Source organism: Tachypleus tridentatus, chromosome 13, assembly GCF_004210375.1.
Source record: "Tachypleus tridentatus isolate NWPU-2018 chromosome 13, ASM421037v1, whole genome shotgun sequence".
Lineage (NCBI taxonomy): Eukaryota > Metazoa > Arthropoda > Merostomata > Xiphosura > Limulidae > Tachypleus > Tachypleus tridentatus.
The window spans coordinates 170,852,415-170,876,307 of NC_134837.1; the positions used below are offsets into that span (position 1 = coordinate 170,852,415).

Sequence of the window (23,893 nt, forward strand, 5' to 3'; positions counted from 1 at the left end):
ATGAAGCTACAGTTATACCCTTAACCCAAATATCAAGCAACTCAGGACAAACAAATTAGTTATATCGTTGAATTCAAATTATATGGATTCAGCACCAATTCATGAACTCCCTAAACGTGTAACGACTCAACTGGTTATGAATCTCCCTATCCATAATTCGCACAGAATATTTCTCAATTTAGGTATATTCACGTAATATTTTATTAATTTCTTCGCAGTTTTTCATGTAATTATTCACATCCTTGTAAACCAAGTATTCACAGGTCGTAAACGTGTATTTGTTCTGCACAGATAAAAGCTATATACTGCGTAACATTCAGACATGCAGTATGCTTTTCTGTCTACTTTATTAATATAGTAATATTTAAAATCTCTCATTTATTTTGTTTGTATGTAGTTCTAGCGTACATACGTGATCAAAAAGTCCTCACTTTGTTTCGGTGTTCTCAAAAATGAAGCAATGTATATTCTACCCCAGAGGGTTTGTAATAACACATAGTATCTGTAGAGAAAGAATTTGTGCTATAATATCCTTTGTTGACCGAATTAACATTAACTAGATCTAATAGCTGGCCAAATCTTTCAGAAAACAAAGGTCGCGAGATCATTCTGTCCACTGGACAAAGAAAACGAGCTTACCTATTAAATTTAGGCATGCTTTTTTAGTTCAGTTCTACTAGGAAATTGCCAAAACAGAATCACATGTCACATACTCACACAAATATGATAAATGTTAGTAGCAATTATTAATTCATTGGTGTTATCCACTGTGTGTGTGTATGTTTTTCTTGTAGCAAAGCCACATCAGGCTATTATCCACCATATGTGTATATGTTTCTCGTAGCAAAGCCACATCAGGATATCATCCACTGTGTGTGTGTTTTTTCTTGTAGTAAAGCCACACCAGGCTATTATTCACTGTGTGTGTTTTTTTTCTTGCAACAAAGCCACATCAGTCTATTATCCACTGTGTGTGTGTTTTTTCTTGCAACAAAGCCACATCAGTCTATTATCCACTGTGTGTGTTTTTTTGTAGTAAAGCCACATCAGGCTGTGTTATTAACAACAAGGAATGAATTTTGACAGTTTTTTCTCTTGTATTGGAATTCTGCAATGTTCGACAACTCAGGTATTTTAACATTCTATTACATAGCTAATGGTTGAATGATTAAGGTTTTTCCTGTAAACTGTAATCGCCACTAAGCAAAATCGTGGTCTGCGTGCATTTTGTGTTCGGCACCGTTGTGTCTGTAAAATTGACAAAAACTGCTAATTGCAACGTCAATTTTGGCGGCTCTTCGGATGGGCGCCTTGTCCAGGGGCACACGTCGCCCACCCTAAAGGTCGGTCTTACTGATATCATGTAAATAAAGAGTTTATTGTTTTTAATTATTTCGTTTATTACTGTTTCCTTTCACCAAGATTTATTTTAAAAAAACAACACTTGTCTAGCCAAGCTCTTAAACTTGACTTATAAATACATCATTTCTCTGGCGTATTATTCAGTATAAGTTTACCAACTACGTTTACAAAGGTTAAAAATATAAATATGCTTAATCTACAAATAAGTTTTGTCTGTTAAACAGTTAAGAGCAAATCACAAGCATTAAACTCAGTTTTTGCAGTATAAGCCCTTAGATTTACCGTTGAGTTGGGGGCACAACTATAGATCATGGAATAAGTTATTAGGTGTCTGTATTGTTTTAGTGTAACTCGGGTAATTTTCATACATGCACGATAAAGACAATTTGCGTACCGAGTGACAAGTTGAATGACACCTGCTGTAGTTCTTTATTTATATTTCAAGCTGGGTCATTCTTTCTTCATGTGTGTTATAAGTATTGAAAATAACGTTTATCGAATATAGTTGACTTGTTAAGTCTGATTAATTCTGAAGTTTCAGTATTACTTTGCATCAGTAGTGGGCAATAAAACGTTATATATGCGGCCTTTTTTAGATAGTTGTTTCTAAGAAAATGTAGTTACGAAAGTTACATGGGAACTGATAAATACGTACGAAATCGGCGCAGTACAACTGGTAGTTGTTGCCTTTTAATGTTATATTAGAGAAGATATAAATATAAATAACGGAAACTTTTTAAAAATAAAAATTTTACAAATAGTATAACCATGTTATTTTTCTAAGAGATATTTAAGGCACGGTCTCTTTACAGCTTCGATGTTAAAAGTATTTATATATTTATGAATATCTAAAAGTTTTCGTGCTTTTCTTGCTCTAAGGCCTCCCAGTGGCTCAGCGGTATGTTCGCGGACTTACAATGCTAAAAACCGGGTTTCGATACCCGTGGGTAGGCAAAGCACAGATTGTGTAGCTTTGTGCTTAATTCAAAACAATAACTTCTTACTCTAATAACGTTAAATGTAGAGGCTCATACCATTTTTATGTGATATTGTATTGAAGAAAATGTTATATGAATTAAAATAAGTAATTTCACGTTGGTTCTATTTCTATGACCGCCTTAAGTGTAATTGCACTGATGAAAATATAAATATAAAAATTATTGGCGTTTTCCGGACGTGTAAACACAGTGATAATTTTTAAGATTATATATTTTTTTAGCTATGAATTATATTTCTTCTATCAAAGTTGAATTTTTACATGTACAATTAGCATATAACAATGACGTTTCGTCATAAATATTACCCACTTCCTATCTTTACGCAATAGGAAATTTGATTAAGTCGCCAGTAGATGTCAGAGCTCAGAACTTTATAGTTAGGGCGAATCAAAGCGTATTACAAGTATTGATACCGTACTGAGATGGAAAAGTCGTTAGAAGGAGTAAATTTAATTGAAAGTTTTTTTGAAGAATTTAATAACCAAAGTTCTCCAGGATCAGATGAATGTGTACAGCATCGATTTGGATTCATTGGAAGTTTTCGTCTTAAACTAAAAGATGTGGAAGGAGAAGTTTTCGATTGGGCAATGCACTACCTGGAGCAAAGGTAAGTAAGCCGGGTTACTGCCGCATGTATATTTACATGAACTATAATTTATATATAAATATGTATATATAGTAATGTATAAACTGCAGCTTTAGATTCGATAAACATACAGTTTGGAGAGGTTAAAATTTAACTTCATATTCATAAAATGTTTGCGAAAATATAAAAGATCGTTTATATAAACTATTAGATGTAATAATTCGTCTATTAACAAAATGGATTTTTGAGAAGTTGAGTTCTATTGAGTTCTAGTTTGACTTTTAAATTTTCTTATAGTTAATTTGCAGCTAGGTACTTGTACATTGTAATAGAATCTGCACATTAAGCCCTACATGTTTTGATTTTTAAATCGTGTTACCATTGACTTGCAGCTTCGTATATGTATCGGGCAGGAAATCCTGCTTATTAAATCTTACGTCTTGGACAGTGTTAAATTGTCCAAACGTGGTTTAAAGAGCCAGTGTATAAAAGCATGTACATGTGTTTTTATATGTTTGAGTACATATCATAAAAATACATTGTCAAATGGAAAACTATATTGGTAAATATTTACATCCATCATAATTGTGTTAACTGCTGGTAGTTGTTGTTTGGAATATATGTTACACAAAATCCTCTTGTTAGGAAATTATGTGTGTGATACATTGTTCATTCTTTTCTTAGATTACAAAGGTAGAATTGTTCTATTTTGGGGAAGGAGTAGTAGGAAGTGTTGTTGTTGTTTTTGGAATTTCGCACGAAGCTACTCAAGGGCTATCTGTGCTAGCCGTCCCTAATTTAGCAGTGTAAGACTAGAGGGAAGGCAGCTAGTCATCACCACCCACTGCCAACTCTTGGGCTACTCTTTTACCAACGAATAGTGGGATTGACCGTCACATTATAACGCCCCCACGGCTGGGAGGGCAAGCATGTTTGGCACGACTCGGGTGCGAACCCGCGACCCTCAGATTACGAAGCGCACGCCTTAACGAGCTAGGCCATGCCAGGCCCGAGTAGGAAGTGACCTTTTGATTAGCTTTTTGCCACTTTGCATTTTTCTTGTGTTCTTAAGATTGTGAAAAAGGTAAATTACATGTATATAATAAAAGTAGTTGTTATTCATCTTGATGTTAATAAACGTCTGTACTGCTAAACTTGTGCACACCTCTGTCAAAGCTTTTAAGAGCTTATTTCAAAATTATAGAAGTACAGGAAACCATAGTTAATCTAGCATTTGTTTCATTTCATATATAGTTTGTGCTGTATACATACACATCTTTGTATGTAAATTTAGTAATATAGCACATTAACTATGATGTATCATAGTATGTATAGGTGGCATTTAAAACATAAATTCAAATAAGTTAGGAAAAGTAAAGAATAACAAATAGTGTACTTGCTGGAAATATATTCTAGGAATTATTTTCTTGTCTCAAGTATGAAGAATTGTTCTTAAACTAATTTTGCATATTGAAAGACTAACAGAATGTTGAGAAAAATCAAAACTGGGGGAAGACAAAGGATTTGGTTTAAGAAGAAAAAAAAAATGAATTGGGAAATCCAGAAGGGCTTATGAGAAACAGCTGGTTGGCATTGTTAAAAATAAAGATATCTTGAAGTTAAAAGTAAGCAAAATTTTAGAATAAAAATTGAACAGTTAAAAATGTTGATGGCAAAGTTATTGTTGAATGTACAAGATAGCTGAGCTTTTGAATCTTCCCTTCTGTTTTTACAAAATGTATTTCTGATTCTATAGGAAATATTGCAATTGACCTGAAACATATATTATTTCTTCAGTGGTAAGTAAAATGGCTAAAATATTAAAAGTAGATAAAACATCAAGGCCAGACACATTTTATTCATGGTGTTAAAGGAAATCGAAGACCTTTTTATATATAAATATTTCACTTTTAGTAGATCAATAGTGTGGTCAGATGCTTCTGATATGGAAAATTGCATATTTTACTCCCATTTTTACAGAATGATAAAAGTTGCTTTGTAAATTATTAACCAGTTAGTATCTGTAGTGGAGAAAAATTCTAGAGCCTGATAATAGAAGTTTTACAAAGTCATTCATTGTAAGTGTAAGCTGATATAGATTTGCTAAACGGAAATCTCTTAACCTCTATCCTTGTATCAAGGACACTATTTATCTGGATGCAATAAATAGTGTGGAGATGGTCTACTTAGATTTTTAAAAAGCTTTTCATTGGGTACCACAAGAAAGATTAGCTAAGAAATATCACATTTGCAGAGGTTTGGGAAAGAATTAATTACCTGTATTGTAAAGTTGTTTTGAAGAAAGGAAAAGTTATTGTTATTGGAGTTCAATCAAACTAGACTCTTTTTTTCTTCACCACTGAAGTACCTTATGGGCCAGTAATTGGACTTCTGTTCTTATTAACATTAATTATGTGTATAAGGGCATAATTAGTGAATTAGTAAAGTTTGCTAATGACATTTAATGTTTGAGTATTACTAACTGTATTAATGATGTTTAAGTATTGCAAAATGACTTCGGTTATTAGTAAACTGATCAAATATTTAAAAACCTTTTAATTATTGCAAGTTCAAGAAAATGCATTTGGGTTATAATTTGGACCACATATTTAATACAGATGGGAACTAACACAATAGCTTAACTGTAACAGATCTTGGCATATTGGTAAATAAGTCTTTCAGGCTGTTGAGACAGTCTTCTGTTAGTAGCAAAGTTAGAAGAATTTTGAAGTGTATATATATTGATTGATTGCAAATGAAGTCATTAACAGTACACAAGTCATTAATGAGTTAGGTATTAAAATACTGTGAACAGTTTTGGTCTTCTATTTAGGAAAGGGTATTCTTATATTAGAAAAGGTTTTGAGTAGGGTGCTATAAAGATGATTTCAAGGTTGGAACGATATCTTTAAGGGGTAGGTTAAATATTTTCTCTCCAAAAAAGTAGTATAGGTAGTGATTTTATTGTAGGTTACAAGATTGTCTGAGATTTGCTAGGATTAAAGTCTCTGATCATTTTTGTAATTTATACTTAAGATAATAGGACAAAAAATTTTTAAGATATAGAGAAAGCAGACTACGCTTCAGTCAAGGTAGTTTAATTTTTCTAACAGGGTAATTAACTTTTAAAATGAGTTGCCACTGGCAACAGTGGAGGCTGGCACTTTTCAGGAAGTTCTTAAAGGACTTGCAGATTTCCTTCAAAGTAAAAGATTGGCTCAGGTTTTTAATATTTCTAAGGGTGGGTGAGAAAGGAGAGTCTTGGGTTCCAAGTTGGTTATTTAGGTTTCTTAATTATTTGATGGTTCACGTGTGATATATAAATATACAGTATACTTCTATATTATTGTCATATTATAGTGTATATTGTATTTTTATTCTTTGTTACATGCATGTTTCACATTACATGGCAAAAAAAAACATTAATTTGATTTCACTCTAGTCCCTTATTTGTCTTGTGTTGTTGTGTAGTAGATGACTTTTCTACCCAGTGAGATATTGCTACAACATTGCTATTTTACAAAGATGTTGTGACTTTACCTATGTTGCAATGGAAATGATCAGTCATGAGGGTAGTACTAGTCACTAGGTAAATGTTATGTTTCCTTTAAACTAAGGGATATTCAATTTAGACAGTGTGGAACAGGATCTTAAAAGCAGTTGAAATAATCCAATAAATGTGAAAATTGTTTGTACGGTAAAGCAAATACACACAGTGTTTGTGTTTTAATGTTGCATTAAAATTGTTTATTTTGCATTTCAGTTTGTGTACATTTTCCTTAATCCATTTAATATCGCTCTTTGACTAGTGAGAGCATTACTCAGTGATCAGTATTTTGACTGAATCTCCAGTTACGTAGGCTTATCTGATTTTTAAATGGTTAACTCAGTTTGACTAGAAAATAACACTTGTATAGTAACTGAAAAAAGTATTTAAAAATGAGTAAAACAACTGCCATATTTTGTTTTGTAAAATATGGATATATTAGGTTTGTGCCAGGAATATTTTACTTGCATTTACGTCTATTAAAATTAGTATTGATAGAGAACAAATCAAATATGTTTATTTGTGCTCTTATAATATTGTGTGATGGAAAAATGTTTTCTGTTCTGAGAAAAAGACAAGAGAAATTCAGTTAAATGAATATGACAAAATTATCTCCCCAGAATGTTTATGTACTTACCCTGTATTTATAAATGTACATGATGTCACTAAATGCAACACAAACAAGAAACCCACTTTAAGGAGTATGAGTCATATATTACATCTGTTCCTGAAATAACTAAAAGGGTATAACAGTGTTTCTCAGATTACTGCATGAGGCTGTTAAAGGTGAAAATTAACATTTCTTGACAATCACTCAAGTGGTGGTGAACTGTGATTAATTCCACAAGTGTAAGTATACATGTCTATATTTGACACACACACACACACACACACACACACACACACACACACTATTTATTTGGTGAAGTAGTTTCATAAGCATAATTAACCATTCTATAATCTACAGAATGTTTGTTTGCCATACATAAATAGCATTCTTAAATCATTTGTTTTTGTAAACACAGGATGGTCAGTACTAGTATCTGTGATTCTTTGCATTTCTATTTGCTGCAACTTCAAGCACTCTTGTATTATAATTGAACACATTGTTAACAGTGCCTTTTTTTATTAGTCTTGCTGCTACAAAAAGTGAAGGATGATGAAGTGTGTTCTCATAAAATGTTAAGTCTTCTACCACATAAGAGATGGAAAAGGTAGCATATTAAGAACCATTGCTAGAAAGCACATAATAATTGAAGATGATATAAAAATATCCAGTGCACATTTTCTGAAGACCAGTGTGTAAAATAAAAAGGCTTCAATAATATTTTTAGGCCACATGTATGTCATCCAGCATAATTAATATTGTTTTTTAATCATCCACCAAAAAAATGTTAATCCAACATCCATTGAGCTTATTTTTCTTTTACCTTTTGATTATAATTTATTGCTTAACTTTAAAGGTTCCTATCATCTTATTAAAAGGTAAACATTTGGTTTCTTAAATCTTGCATGTGTATAGAAATAAAATTTGTTCTGGAATAGCAAAGTATTAAGAGCTTCCATTATAAGAATAAAGAAATTTATATTTCCAAGATTAAATGTAAAAATAATAAAGTTGATGCTGGACCCAGTCAAGTTAATTTTAGGTGGTGTTATGAACTACAGTGCCCTTTTCACCATAGGGGAAAATAAAACAATTTATTATGAACTTATAAAGAAAGCTATTTTTAGTTAATATTTCATTTAAATAAATTAGTATCCTTTTTTTCTTCAATTTTGTCAATTGAGATGCACCATTTCATTTGTATTTGTAAAATATGTACTACAAATATAAGTTACATATATGTCATATTACAACATTGTGTAGGTAAGTTAAACTTGTTTTTAAGATGTGTTTGTGTCTGCAGAGAGACTTTTTTTTATTGTTTCCTGTTACTTTTCCAAATGCTTTTCATTTAACCTTCATTCCCTCATTTCTTGGCAGATTAGTTAAAAACTTGATAGGGTTATACTTTGGCCCAATATAAGTTTTTGAGGTAAAGGCTTTTTCAAGGATTTTATGGAATCAAAGGTTAAACAGTCAAAAAATGTATATTTTATGCTTTTATATGGTTATATTTTAGCAATCAAGATAAATTGGATCTCTTCAGGGTTTATTTATTAGTATTTATTCTTTGATGCACAACTTTTTTTTGTTATCCCTTCAAGGTTTGTTTAATAGTGTTTATTCTATGGTTTTCTCTTGTATATGTGAATGTTGTGTAAAATAAACTATTTTACTTTATTACTCTGATCTTAATCTTGATGATGAGTCAGTTTTTCCATCAGATCAATATTTTGGAAATAAAAAATTGTTAAAAAAACAGTATGAAAATATTTTCTTAGCATTACTAAAATAATGCTCACTGGAGGATAGCTTCACTTACATTAGACAACAGTGGTATTGTTCCATTGTGCTATAAGTGAAATTTGTTTTTGTTTGTAGTTTTCAGGTGGTAGTATTATAACATGCAATATCTCTTTTGTGATGGTTCTGTACGAAAAGTAATTTGATCATTCTAATTCAGCTTTGAATTTTGAACACAAAACTTTAAGTGATGAAAATAAGGCCAATTAGGAAAGGGGATATCAAAGAAGTTTGTGTTTTGAGATACACTGTTTGTTCTAATAAGTATTATTTGATAGCCATAGTTTTAGTAAACTATAAAATAGGAAATATAAATGCAAAAAAAGACAACTTATTTTAACTACTTTGTCTTTAGTATAAGATTTAACCTACAGTTTCTCAAATAATATGAATCTTTTAAAAAGAAATTTTAATTTATATTAAAATAAGTTTGTAATTTTTTTATTCCTCATCATAGTATATTATACTTGGCCAACTAATTTCAAAATAGTTTCATTACTTTTACCCCAAAGGATATGCCATAACACACTGTACATGTCACAAGGAAGTTGGCAGTGCACCACAAACTTTTTTTCACATTACAAAAAAAAATCTCTTCTCAGAACAGATTGCAATTACCCTGCACCAGCTTGACAATAGTGTTTTTGCATGTGCATCAAGGCTAGAATGAAAGTCCCACCCCTATACCTATTAATGTGTACTGGTGACATGTAAAAAAGGAAAGATGGTTGAGTGGGCTCAAGCCCCTTTCTTCTTCCTGTTATAAAAGTTCTTTTTTTTTCCATCATAAAGAGATTTTCAACAGCTTTGAAAAGATGTACCTCATTTCACACCTTGCTTACTGCAAGTTATTAGGGATAAAAAAAAAAAAAGACCAGTATTTTACCCTATCCATACATGAAGTAGCCCACAGTTTCCATAGTCTCATCTGTCCCCATCCCCAAATAAAATGCTTGTCTTATGATGCTTGAAAAGTGGCTTTTTTTATCAGTGACAGTCTATATTACATCATAGCCAACCATCAATATGATAATGATATTTTCGCTATGCTCAGTAAATCTCAATCACAGTGTGTATGAACAAAGGTTTATTCTTTCCTCTAGCATATTTTCAACTATTTTAAACTTTTGTTTCCATTCAAAGTATAGTTTTTCATGCATTTCTCCTTCATGATTTCAAGAATGAAAGGTGCAACATTTTTAAACATTTGTTATAACTTTTGATATGGATTATGATCAATTATTAGATTAATGTGATTATTTCTTTTAATTGTGCTCCGAGATTCTGTTATATTGTTTCTTTTAATAATGCCACTTTCCATTGTTATTAACCCAGTGTATTGGTTTTTGATAATTCATCTAATGGTGTGTTATTATGGAAAAGACAAAGGGCATATATGTATATATCATGAACATAAAAGATCTCCTTATTAAACAACAAAAATAACTATGGATTCCTATATCCTCATTTATGACACCACAACAAGCGTTGTCTTTTACTGTTTCAGTGGTGATTATATATCAACAGTTAGTGACATTATTACTAATTCTACACGAGGTGATTGGCTTTTCATCTAATCTCAGATCCAGAATTTTCATCTTCCTGTTTCTGCTTACTTCAGCTGAGCCTGCTTTTATCTTTTGACAATTATGTATTTTTTCTGTCCATCTGCTTTTGCTTCTGGTTCTACCCTTCTTAATGAAGAACAATTAATCCCATGTATGTTCCACACATCTTTGTGATATTTTAGGGACTTTAGACTTTAGGGATATTCTTCTTTCCTCAAGTCTCTTATTCTAGTTGCTGGATATCTTTCTCCTCATTTTTTTGTCTTTCTCTCGCCATCAACCTGGTCATCTTGCTTTTACTCAGCTTCTTTGCTGTCTATCCACATTTTCTTTTATAGTCCATATATTGTGATCCTAACAGCTTCACCAAGGAAAGTTAAACCTACTTGTTTTCTACCTTGGTCCTCTCATTTCTTCATTAGTGACCCAGTTAACTTGGTTCATTTGTTTGATATTTGTATGGTCGGTATGCCTTACTGTCTAGAGTCACCTCCCTCAGCCTTATCTTAAACCTCATGTGAAATCCTTTCTTTATGATAAAGGTGTTTGTTTTCATGTTCCTTAAACACTAGAAACTTAATCTGAGGCAGCTTGTTAGCAGTAACTTCTTTTCACTTTATTTCTGCTTTGATTCATGAGGTCTCAATAGGTTTCTCACTCTGAAGCTTTGTAACATTGCCATCTCTTCTGTTTCTCATTGTCTTGATACTTGATGTTGTTAAAAGCATGTAAGATTCAGGAAGTTTTAAATATTTCAGAATGTATTATATTACTAATAATACTAAAGTGAGCTGTGATTTAAAACAAACGCAAAATTAACTGATCATATGCAGTATGCAAAATTACACAAAAGTATGCAAGAGACTATGGTTTCGTCACTCAGTGGCAGAGTAGTATGTCTGTGGATTTACAGTGCTAGAAAGAGGATTTCGCTACCCTTGATGAGCAGAGCACAGATAACCTATTGTGTAGTTTTGCGCTTAACTACAAACGAAACAAACAAAAAAAGACTAGTTTGTATAATAGTGTATTATCATAATTAGAAGTAGTTTATCGTTACTGTTTCAATAGTGAACGACGTAACCTATTAAAGTAATTATTGCAAAGTTTCTTCACACTTAATTTTATCTCGTATGCTTTGATAACCGTCATGTGTATTTTCGTAAGTCAATGGACGGGTGTGTGTATGTAGGAGCAGTTAATACTTTGTGACATGAGGTCATCGAATAGCTTGATCTATCACTTGCTTGGATAAACGAAAATGGTACGTTTTAATGACGAAAACATTATTCCACGGAACTGCACCGAAAACACTCAAGTTTTATAAATATCCAGTAGGGATTTCAGATTATACAAGTTGAAATTAATCGATGCAAGTTAGCGTTAATCAAAATGTCGCAATTTTTCACATAATCACGAAGAAAGACTGACAAAACTTCGACGCAAATGTATTGAATATTACACGCGGATTTGGTAAACTGTAGAATTGTTAATAAAGGAGGTGCAGACATATTGTAAGCATAGTATGAGTAATTTTGTGGATCGCCATATTTAACAGGTTCTAGTAGTGATCTTTTTATTAACGTACTTTATTGAAACGTTTTTTGGCAGTTTTGTTGAGTAATGCCATCTTGTTTCTAAGCGGCAGTGATTTTATTACACGTAATAAAAGAGCGGTGAAAGCTTTTTTCTCGTTTTTACTTTCATATAACGTAAGAACTTAATTTCTAAAAACAACAAAACACGCGTGTTGTGATGTAAACTGATTTTAGTTATTTTTCCAGTATGCATGGTAAACGGTTTAATATATTATGTTCTCATATTTCCTAAGTGTTAATAGTTTTTATGATAAATTCCCATTTTCACTGTAATAAAATTTCTTATACCAATTTAAGTTTTTTTGTGTTTTTTTTTACGTTACGTGTTTTTTGTTTTCTCAAGACATTCGAAGAACAATAACTAATTCAGTATGTTTAGATGGGCGCTAGGCCTGCCAAGCTTCACTAGGCATGGGTGTATGTATACCTGTATGTTGTTTGTGCCGTCAGCATTCGTACTTTCGTCAGTATAACTATATTCTTATACAGCGAGGATCCCGATAATACAGACGATGAAACAGCTGGAAAAGCACGTGATGTGTGTTGTACATGTGCCACGCCTTTATACGCCTACGGTTATTTGTAAAAGGATTCTTCTAAAAGTTGCTGTTGAATTGTAAAAAAATTAAATAAGACACGATAATAAGATATTTTGTTGTACAGAAATGCATCTTAACACAGTATTTGTGAGCCGTAATAAAAAGTAATACCTGTGGTTATATCTTTTAGTAATATTTAATTGCAAAGAGAAAATAAGTTAAATTTTCAGGTTAACTGTTTATTATATTAATGGAACACCAGCCTTTTATGATTGCAGTTTTCATCTGAGCTGCTGGAGTTCATGTAAGCTTTTGTATATATAAATGATAAACCGTCTACCCCATTTTCTTCATTTTATGTTACGAGTACTCCTACACGCACATGTTCCAACTTTTATTTTAAAAAAAAATCTGAACAGTGTAGCAATTTTATTTTCAGCTGTTTCACGGACAGGAAAGTAACATATATGTAAAATAACAAACGCCCATCGCAATATAATAAGATTTCATATCTTGAATGAAAAACGAATAAGGTATATATTTTCTACTTTTTTTGCTTTGCCAGGATGTTTTTTAAAATCCTGTTGCTTTTATATTTTCATTTCAGTTAGAAATAATATGGCATTAGTCGAACAAGAAATATTATTTCAATATTGGATTGCAAAATTTGAAAAAAAGGATAGTATAAAACAATGAACGTCTTAAGTAGTTTGTGCGTATATTACTGATCCTAAGAACCCACGAATCAAAGTAATGAAGGATTTTGTAATACATCAACCATTTGCTACATCCAGTGCCGAAGAGACCTTTTGCCCATGAGATACAGTATATATATACACACACACACACACACACACACACACACACACACACACACACACACACACACACTATAATTCGTTCACTGGGCTACTAATTAGTGCCTTACCACCATAATGGGGGCTGGGATGCTAACTTCATGAGGCAAGTTTATTTAACTTACTACTCCCCCAAATTATAGTCTCTCTTCTTTTTTATTTTGGAGAATAGTCACCTTCTCACAACTGTCTACAGACAGTGAAGGGTGATATAGATGTGGGACGTTGTGGGCTTGAGCACCCTCATCTCGCTCTTCTAATTTCTGTTTCTATTCAACTATCCTCATCATAATATGGGTCCTACTTCTGCAGTCTTCTCCAAATTCTAGGGTACATTTAATATCCCACCTTATAGCTTGTACCATGGGAATCCTTTCTGTTGGCTTGTTTTTGTTTATAACAAATTACTGTTAGTCAGAGGTTTGGATTTGTTTTACTCCACTCTTCAGTATTAATATTTTCTCTCTCTCTATCTATATCGGCCCCCAGTGGCTCAGCGGTATGTCTGCGGACTTACAACGCTAAAACCGGTTTCGATACCCGTGGTGGGCAGAGCACAGATAGCCCATTGTGTAGCTTTGTGCTTAATTCCAGACAATCTATATCGTAAACAACAACTGTTATGGTGCAGAGAAAATGAATAGTAATTATTTTAAGTAATTTGTAAATACGTTTTTAGGATAAGAATAAAGAAAGCCGCATAATTCATTTTGATATTTAGTACTGTTTATGTATTCATATTCATTAACATATAAAGAAAAATTGGAGAAATGTAAGACGAAAACCTATCGACATGTATCCCCCCCTACATGCGCGCGCGCACACACACACACACACACACACACACACACACACACAATAAAAAGCAAAATAATATAATTCTGAAAAAACCTTTTAAGTTGTATGAAATTTTATGAAGGTCTAAGAGTAATAGTACAATTATGCATTTGAAAAGGCTACTTCATATATTTTAATTTAAGAAGCGAAAGAAACACTTTCATCGAGTAACGTTTAATCGACCACTTCAAGCATAAGAAAACGCGGTGAATGTGTTATTTTTATCTACACATTTAGGCGTAAAAGGAGACGGCTTGTATTGGGTCATCAAGTATGGTGTGTATATATATATATATATATATATATATAGCCCTCATTACATTTCTTAGAATTGGGTTCATCTTAAGTTCAACGCCTGCCAAAAAAGAACAAGAATAGATGTAAATGAAATGTGTAGTTGTAATGTTATATCAGCATTATAACCTATTCGCGAACCGTTTGTGAACTTTCCAAGTTGTCATATTTTACCCTACTTTACATTCTGGTCCGCAGTGTCATGTAAACAAGATGAGGGACAGAGCCGTTGCGCTTGTGGTTGGTTGTAATATTTTGAAATAACCAATTAGAAAACTTTCTCCAGAAAGCGTAATTTCGAGTAATATGATGAGAAATCACTTGTTGCCATGATTACTCAAGACTCGTAGTTTGAGCAGGTTCCAACCAGGCGTTTTCTGATGACGTATGTAAGTTTCCTAACACTGCTTTTAAGTATGTATATGTGGCAAGAGATTTATAAAATTATTAATGTTGTAAGAGTTAAAAATAATGAAGTGAATATTTAGTTTCCCACAATAGCTTTTATTCGATCTCGAACTATGATTCATAGTAATAGCTTAATCTTCATCTGACGAATACACCAGTAGGTGTCGAAATTTATATTTTTAACTCTTTCTGCTGCATGAGTGATGTCATTTTAAGTTTTATATTCACCAAACTTTTAACGTTCTGATTTTCTTCAAGATCCTTGTTAAATAAACAACTTGCCTCTGGAATTTTGTATTATCCCCGTTTGTAAAGTGCCATGTTGACCCTTTCTGCTATCACAAATCAATTTTAAAATCCTCTTTCTGGATATAAACTGAAAATTATTATTATCCATATAAAATTAGTTTTAATAAGATATTCATTAAGCCAGGGGTACTCTCCCAGTTGGATATTGCTACTGAAAAATATTCACACTGAAAGTAAGTACCAATTATGATTATAATGGTAGGAGGTTATTGTCAGGATAAGTATTAATCTAAAGTATGGCAAGTACTTTTTGCTTCTATGATTAGGTGTAGGTATTTAATCACAATGCTTAATATCATGAGGAATCTTAAGCCAAGAAACCATAGGAGCTTCTACTTTAAGTATTCAAAGAAGGCAATAAATAGTTAGTTATTCTTCAGTGGCACATTGGAAAGTCTGAAGAGTTAGAACATTAAAAACTGGGTTTCAATACCCATGATGGGTGAAGTGCAGATAGTCCAATGTGTTGCTTTGTGCTTAACAATAAACATTACATTGTTTATTGAATTCTATATTTTCAATTTCATTCATAATAGGTTATGGTTAATTCACTCTAAGTTGTTTACAAAAAAGTTTAGAAGATGTAGTGTCATTTTCCATCCTAAGAGTTGCTATAAATAATTCCAGCAGATGTTAGAATTTATGGATTTTGATACGATTTAAAATTTTTCTTAGACCAAAGTATCTGTCAGGACATTATCAGTTTTTAATTTTGAGAGGTTTCATAAATTACATTGTTCAGTTTTATCATGTATAGCTTCTCCAAAGGAAAATTAACCAAATTGTAGGCATAATACAATGGTAATGACATACATGTGACAATAAATTAACCAAAAGACACGTGATTACTTGTACATTATTATTTTTAAATCTTGTTTCTTGTTGTAGTCAGTTATTATTAAGCAATAATTCCCTAAGTACCAAGATGTTTATATTCCATTCACTTCAGGTGGGATAAATTTGTTTTTTTATCAGTTAAAAATCAGTGTAAAGAACTGATAAGAGAAATGAGTGAAATTGCTTATTTTCCATGTAAAATATTTAGGCAACTCTAAGTTAGTTGACATCACTTGATAAATCTGATTCAGTCTTTTTAATAGTTTATTGATGATGATGTATGGTGCCTACACCATTACTATGTTCTGCTGTATCCAAACCACAGTAAGCCCTATCATTTGAATGAAAGGCCATGTAAGCACTGGATATAATAGTAGCTGTAGTGATTGACACATTATATATAATTTACTGCATTATTAACAATATTTCTGTTTTAATTGGTTTTCTGACTAGCACATTATTAAAAGACACAAACTTGCAAAATTGTTGACCCATGAGTAATTTGATGCAAAATTAGTTCAGACAGATGTGTTCAAATATCTATTTGCTTGGCATGATCAGGTGGTTAGAGCACTTCACTCCCAATCTGAAGATTGAGATTTGAATCCCTATATAATCAAACCTTGTTCACCCCTTCAGCTGAGGGGACATTATGATGTAACAGTAAATCCCACTACACATTGGTAAAAGAGTAGCCTTGAGAGTTGATGGTGGGTTGTGATGACTGCCTTCCCTATGGTCTTGTATTACTAAATTAGAGATGGGTAGCTTAGATAGCCCTAGTGTAACTTTGTGCAAAATTCAAACCAAACTAATCAAATATCTGTCTGGTGCATGGACATCAATAATTATAGGGATAAAAATCTGTTTGAGTCAGAATTAATTGGTCATTAAGTTTTCCAAATTTCTATTTCTTGATGCTGTCTAGTAGCACCTCCAAAATTTCTCTCTTCTGTCAGTTGTCCAGGTTCTTAACATCATGTCATGTGGGTGTATGCACATGCATGTATTGTAACTAGCAGACTATTTTTCATCTGTAGCACAATTTAGGGGTAAACTTAAAGTAATTTTCAATTAGAACAAACTACTTGGTTAAAGTGAAGCTAAAATTATCTGGTAAAGGATGTAGCTAATTACATAACCTTTATTGTGCTCTTGCTTAATAATAACAGTAAATGACTTTAACAGTGTTCTCATGTACACCTGCTGGCAGTAATAATTGGACCATGGTGATTATCTTTGTAGTACAGGAAGCATTTAATATATTGAAGTTACAGTATATGCTTACAATAGGGCAGATACTTGCCATCCCTGTTTTAAAAAAATCCTCTCCTCGCACAGGGAAAAAGACCATGCTTTGATAAAAACTAAGGCTTAATCTAATAATATATTTACCATAACCAAAGTTTGATGGATGTTATGTTTTCACCACTGTGTGCATTTGTCAGCAAGATTTCTCAAACAACTGAATGAATTTGGATGAAAGTTTATATATTTGGGCTACAATCAAGCTTGGAAAGGATTAGTGTTTGGAGGGTCAAAATCAAGCAAATTCAAAACAAATTCCCATCTTTTTGGCATGGAGACAAATTATTTTTCATGAAATTTTTGCATTATACCTTTGTGTACACACATGCGCACGCGCGTGGTAGTTATCACATTGTATTTTATAAATAATGTTGGTGTGGTGTTTGTCAGTGTAGTTTTTACATAGTATAGACCTCAGTTTTGTGCCTGGTTTTTGAATAAATTTGGTATTAACTGGAATATCATATTTTGTTACTAGTTTTTGCCAAATGTTGGTTATTTTCCTGCTGATGTCGGGAATATATGGTATGCAGCAGTATATGGTTTCATGATTTTTTGATTCGTGAGATATATTTACTTTTGTTGGTTGATTTTTCTTTTTGTCTAGGTGTGTGCGTATAATGTTTTCTACGGTTTGTGGAGGAAACTTATTGATGTTGATGAAGTATTGTTTTATTTTGTCTAATTCATTGTTAATTTTATCTGGTAAGCATAGTTTTATGGCTGTGTTTATTTGGTTTGTTAGTATGTTGAGTTTTTGTTTTGTTTCATGTGCTGAGTCCCAAGGAATGTATAGTCCAGTATGGGTTATTTTTTGGTGTACTTCTGATTTAAATTGTGTATCGGTTTTTGTAATTTTGAGGTTAAGAAATGATATTTGATTGCTTCCTTCTTGTTCATATGTGAAGTTAATGTTGGGATGTATAGAGTTAATGTGATTGAAAAAATTAAGTGTGTGTTCTGTAGATCTGAATCCCTCAATTGTGTTGTCAACATATCTGTACCAGTATAGTGGTGGATGTAATGCTGTGTTAATTGCTTGTGTTTCAACTTGTGTCATAAAAATATTGGCTAGAACTGGTGATACTGGATTGCCCATGCTTTGGCCATTTGTTTGTATATAGTTATGGTTGTTGAACATGAAGTTTGTCTTCATTGTGGTGAATTCTATGAGGGTAGCTAATAAGTTACTGGGAATGTCTATAGATGGGTTAGGGTCTCGGATATAGAGTTCTAAGGCTATTTTGCAGGCTTCAGCAGTGGGAACTTCTGTAAGGAGGGATATAACATCGAAACTGGCCATTAAGGCTTTATGATTAAGATTAGACTTGAAATTAAGAGTCTTTGAATGAGCTGAATGATGTTACATATTTGGAGAATGCCCATGCTATGCATTTACCAAGATTGTAATTAAACGATTCATATGGGGACATTATTGGTCGTAATGGACAATCTCGACATCATGGATAACAATGTACTGTTGATTTAATCAGTTTTAGCAAAATGTGGTTTGATTTATTGCCCAATGAAGGTGTTAACAATAAATAGTTGACCTGTATTCAATAATGTTATTATAAAGGAAGCTGCATACTCTGTTTTAGAGAGGAAAACTACCACCACATATTTTAAAGAATCTGGTTGATTCTGTAAATGAAATGTCTGTTCAGAATAATAAGGTAGCTATTCTGAAGCTAATGTTGGTCACAGGTGATTGTCATTTTCTTACTTGTTGTGGTGTGGTGTGTTTTAACAAAATCATATCTTATCAGAAATGCCTTAGGTGTGAGAAAAGATGTAGCCAAAAGAGGATAGTTTGTGACTTAAAGGAATGAAATGTATTTTGGTTTCCTCACTATCATGCCTCAAGTTGAACAATAAATGGGGCCTGGACAAGTAATGAATCAATGCTATAAGTGTAGCTACCAGTTTGGCTACCAATTTTGATTTCATTCCTTTTTTAAAAAGCACATTCACAACTTTTTGGTCAGTTGTTATTTATTATTCAATTTACACACATGCAATATCATTTTTCTGGTAACTGTTTTATCATGTGTACATGCAATGTTTTCAGGGTGTGGATGTTTAAAAAAAACTAAGATTCTTTAATGTATTTGTTTCTTAAAAGTAATATGTAAGGAGTTTGAGAGTATGAAATTAGAAGTTAAGTAATTTGTTAATCAGAGATAATGGATTACAATAAAAGTAGATAACTATAACCTGTACTTGCAGGAAATGCCCCCACTCTTTAGCTGTTATTCTATCTAAAGCAGTGACAGAGGAAGTAAGTCATGATGTAGAGCTTGGTAATTTTCAAACAATTGAAAGCCCTGTAGAAGAATGTGAAACCCATTGTAAGTATATCTGTAGTACCTAATAAACTGTAAAAGAATAAGTATGTGCTGTATATTTGATGGTATTTATATTAAGTATAAGGCATGGGTTTTGCATAGCTAAGCATCTTACCCAAGAATTACTGGTATTGATAACAATGTGGTTAAACACTTATGTTTTCTTGTTATTTAGAATTTCATGAGAAGTGTATTTGAAACTTCTTTAGTTTCTTAAATAGTAAAGATTTGTTGTTTAGTGACAGAGGTCTTAAACTTTTAAAACCTGTCTTTTGATTGCTTATTTAAAAAATAAAATATTAAAACTTTTTATTTAGTATTTGTTTTATTACTGTTTTACTTCTTGTTATTAGTTTTTAAGAGTTTTCTGCCATGTGGAATTTTATTTTCTGTAGTTCAAGATATTTCAGAATTGGGATTTGTTTTATAACAGATTTCGTAAGAGTTCAAAATTGCATTTACCTCTGACTGAACAATTTGCCATGGAAATTAAGTGTTGTTTTATTATTTTAAAGTAATAGATGCACTTCAAATTCATTCCCGAGCTATACAGTTACTGCATGATCTGATCCAGTGCCGGGAAAAACAATACCGAGAAATGGCGAGCACCATAGTTTGGCCCTACCCTCCCATCCATAATGTCTCTGTTTATGCCATTAAAAACACTCGCAGAAAAATGGAGGATCGCCATGTGATTCTACATGATCTCAATACTGCTTGTAATCTCCAGGTATAAATAAAAATTCTGAATTTGTAGCTGTTTTATTTGCTATTTACAGCTATTGCTTCATAACTTTGTATTCTAGAGGTCTTGTGTGACTTTCCTAATTTATAATGGCTATTTAAAAGCTGAATTATTCAATTCTTAGATGATTACCACATTTGAATAAAACCTATAGTTAAACACAATTAAATTAGGAAAAGCAATAGATCCTAGAATTATTAACTAAATTTGTTTTTTATATTTATATTCTGTACCAAATTATTAGTTTTATTTTATTAGTAGTTGAATATTTTCAAAATGAAAGATTTTGTACCAGCTATTTTGATACTATGTAGCAACAATTTAGTAGTGATGTCTTATCAAAAATGTTATTTACCTTAATTTTCTATCATCTAAAAAATTGAGTATAACAAACTTCATGTGCAAGTTTTTAATAAGGACTTAAGAAGTTGTAACAGTATCAAAATGAAGTTCATACTTATAAAAAGTAAATACTATAAGAAACAGATTCAGGAGTCTTTATCTATGAATCCTTTCTTTCACAGACACTAATGATTAAAGGTAATTCAGAAAGGAGCTCCATGGTTTTGAATTAAACAAAATACAATTGGTAATCACCAACAAGTATTACTGTTGACACTGTTAACATTTTATAACAATTTTGTGGAAGTAAAAAATTGAAGGTTGCTTGTTGTTTTCAAAATATTTAATCATAGTATCAATAATGGTCTTCCTTTCAACAATTTTATTACCCTAGAAAATACCAATAAAGCAAAATTATTATAAAATAAATGTATTACCAGCTTAAAATCCAACAAAGTGCTAATCTTTTAGTTTTCAAATTTGAAACATGCAATTCTCTCTTCAGAACATTGTATACACTCCAAGAAAGGGGCATAAAAGGTGTTTTTTGTTTTTTTCTTGTTGTTGGTTACATTAAAGTTGATTTTTGATTACCATATGATCACATGACTAGGAACTGGGATTCTATCAGTTACTCTGTATAAATTCAATTGGTCAGTTCTCAGTATTTTAAATCTTGGTCTTTTATCAATTATTTGATTAATGTTCAGTTGACCAGTCACTTATGTGATTTTTGAAGGAGCAAGTTGATTATTTCAGCATCTTATGGATTGCAATTTTTGTAAAAAATGACAAATGATTGTGGTGACATAAAGTTTACTTTCTAGTAAAGCAGTAAATGATTTCAGCATAAAACCGTTTCTAGTGTTTTTAACAATGTGGCAAATATTCAAATAAAATATCTTCCTGAAGGACCTACCACACTACAGTTATTATGCTGTGTTTGATGGACATGCAGGGACAGAAGCTGCCAACTTTGCTGCAGCTCATCTTCACTGGAACATTGTTCAACATCCTGCCTTTTGTACAGACACTCAAACTGCCATAAAAGAAGCCTTCAAGATTACAGACAAACAGTTTCTTGAGAGGGCCTTTCGAGAGGTGAACTGTGAAATTTTTCTTTGTATTTCTTATTGATGCAGTTATGCCATTGGACATCATATAGGAAAATAATTTCTAAAACATTTAAGTTTCTCTCTCACATTCCTTACACTTTTCATCCTTAAAGCTCTTCCAAGTCTTTTTATACCATAACAAATAGCATAATATCTTGTTCATGTTGCTAGTCATAAAAATAAATTTATTTCTTGCATCACTTAAATCGTATTACATTGCATTTATAAGACGGTGCATTAGATTTCAAATCTTATTCTCATTTCTTATAGTTAATGAAATAGTTGTAACGTGTGTTTTAAGAAATATTTTCTTTAGATTGTTTACATATAGCAAAATTCTCCCCCTCCCTCTGTTTATGATGTGATGTTTATGTTAAGATGATGTTCACCCTGAAACTTGTAATGTATTTTTCACATTTTGCAACTACTTATTGCCACTTTATTTTTTAACATCAGTTTGAAAAAACAACTTAAAACTGTGTTGATAGTGCTATATTAACATAGATTTAGATATATAATTGTTTTCACTGTAACAAAAAAAATCATAATTAAAGTCTGTTTTGGTTTTGAACTTGTCCAGTTTATACAAAATGTTGCATCAGTTACATTTTAATATAAACTGAACCACTTTTATTTATGCAAGTGATTTAACTGTTTTAAAGTTAAAGTAAGCATATGCTGGTTAGTCAATAGGATCCTTTAAGCACATTCAGTGTTGGAGAATTCATTAGAAAATTAGTTTTGCTTTTAGAAGTTTCCCAGGAAAACTAATACCTTTTGTTGCCAAGAAAAATACTTTAAGGTTGAGAAATAATTTTTCCCAGTTACAAAAAACAAACAAGGTGTGTACTATGTACACATGTTAACACTGCAGATACACAAAAATCTATTTCTTCATTAGTTCATTTAAACTTATGTATACTATGTGTCATTTAGTGTATTGGTGTTAGTACAGTGTATTCATATAGCTTACTGTATGGTCAAATAATATGTTCAGTTATATTTTTACTTGATTTTTCTTCAAATGAAAGTAGTATGTGCTTAAATTACAGCCAAAATATCTTAAGTTCACAATGTTACTTTCTTTAGTAAAAGTGATCTCTGTTAAATGTTTCTCTACTTTGCCAGTGTACTTCAGTGATATTTCCAGAACTTGATTTTTATAAAACATATTTCTTATCTAGGGTATGAAAAGTGGGTGTACAGCAGTTTGCTGCCTTGCACAAGAAAAAACCCTTTATTTGGCTTGGCTTGGAGACTCTCAAGCTATTGTTGTGCGACAGGGAGTACCCTTAGAAATTATGTCTCCCACAAGCCAGATCGAGAGGTAAAAAAATAAAAGTTATTATTAAATTAATAATGGGGCTAATATTTTGTGTTTTTATTATTATTAATTTTTTTCTTGAAAATAATACATTTCAGGTTCCTGCTTGATACAAGCACGAAAATTAATTGTAATTAAAGGTTGTTGTTGTTATAAACATTAATTTTAAAGACTGTTCAGCTTAAGTTTTATACATTTTCAAAGCTGAACTATGACATAACATATAGATTGGATTGCAAGAGATTTTATAGGTACAAGCAATAAGTTACCAAATTAATCTTCTTCTAACATGTAATATTTTTGTGTGGAGAGGTTTACAAAGATAATTTATAATTTTCTTTAAGTTTTCAAGCTTATGTTATTATTGCTATAAATCCATAGGAAAAATTTGCATTTTTCTGGCTTTGTACATAATTAACTATATAACAGTAGCTGCGTATGTAATAAAGAAAATCTTGCACAGTCTGCATAGGTATTGAAAAGATGATTGTGACAAAGGTTGCTGGCCTCTGATTGTCTGTGAACTTGAAGTGTTTTAGTTTCTTCTGGACTTTTACTCAT

At 31.8% G+C, this 23,893-nt stretch overlaps 1 pseudogene across 1 annotated transcript in view; it reads left to right on the forward strand.

Moving 5' to 3' along the window:
* Positions 1-2,701: 2,701 nt before the first annotated feature.
* Positions 2,702-23,893, forward strand: part of LOC143240052 (uncharacterized) — a 39,638-nt pseudogene continuing 18,446 nt past the window's right edge. The window contains exons 1-5 of the transcript XR_013021540.1: positions 2,702-2,967; positions 19,688-19,809; positions 20,322-20,536; positions 21,806-21,994; positions 23,193-23,335. The product of XR_013021540.1 is annotated as an uncharacterized LOC143240052 (transcript). The remainder of the gene's footprint in view (positions 2,968-19,687; positions 19,810-20,321; positions 20,537-21,805; positions 21,995-23,192; positions 23,336-23,893) is intronic.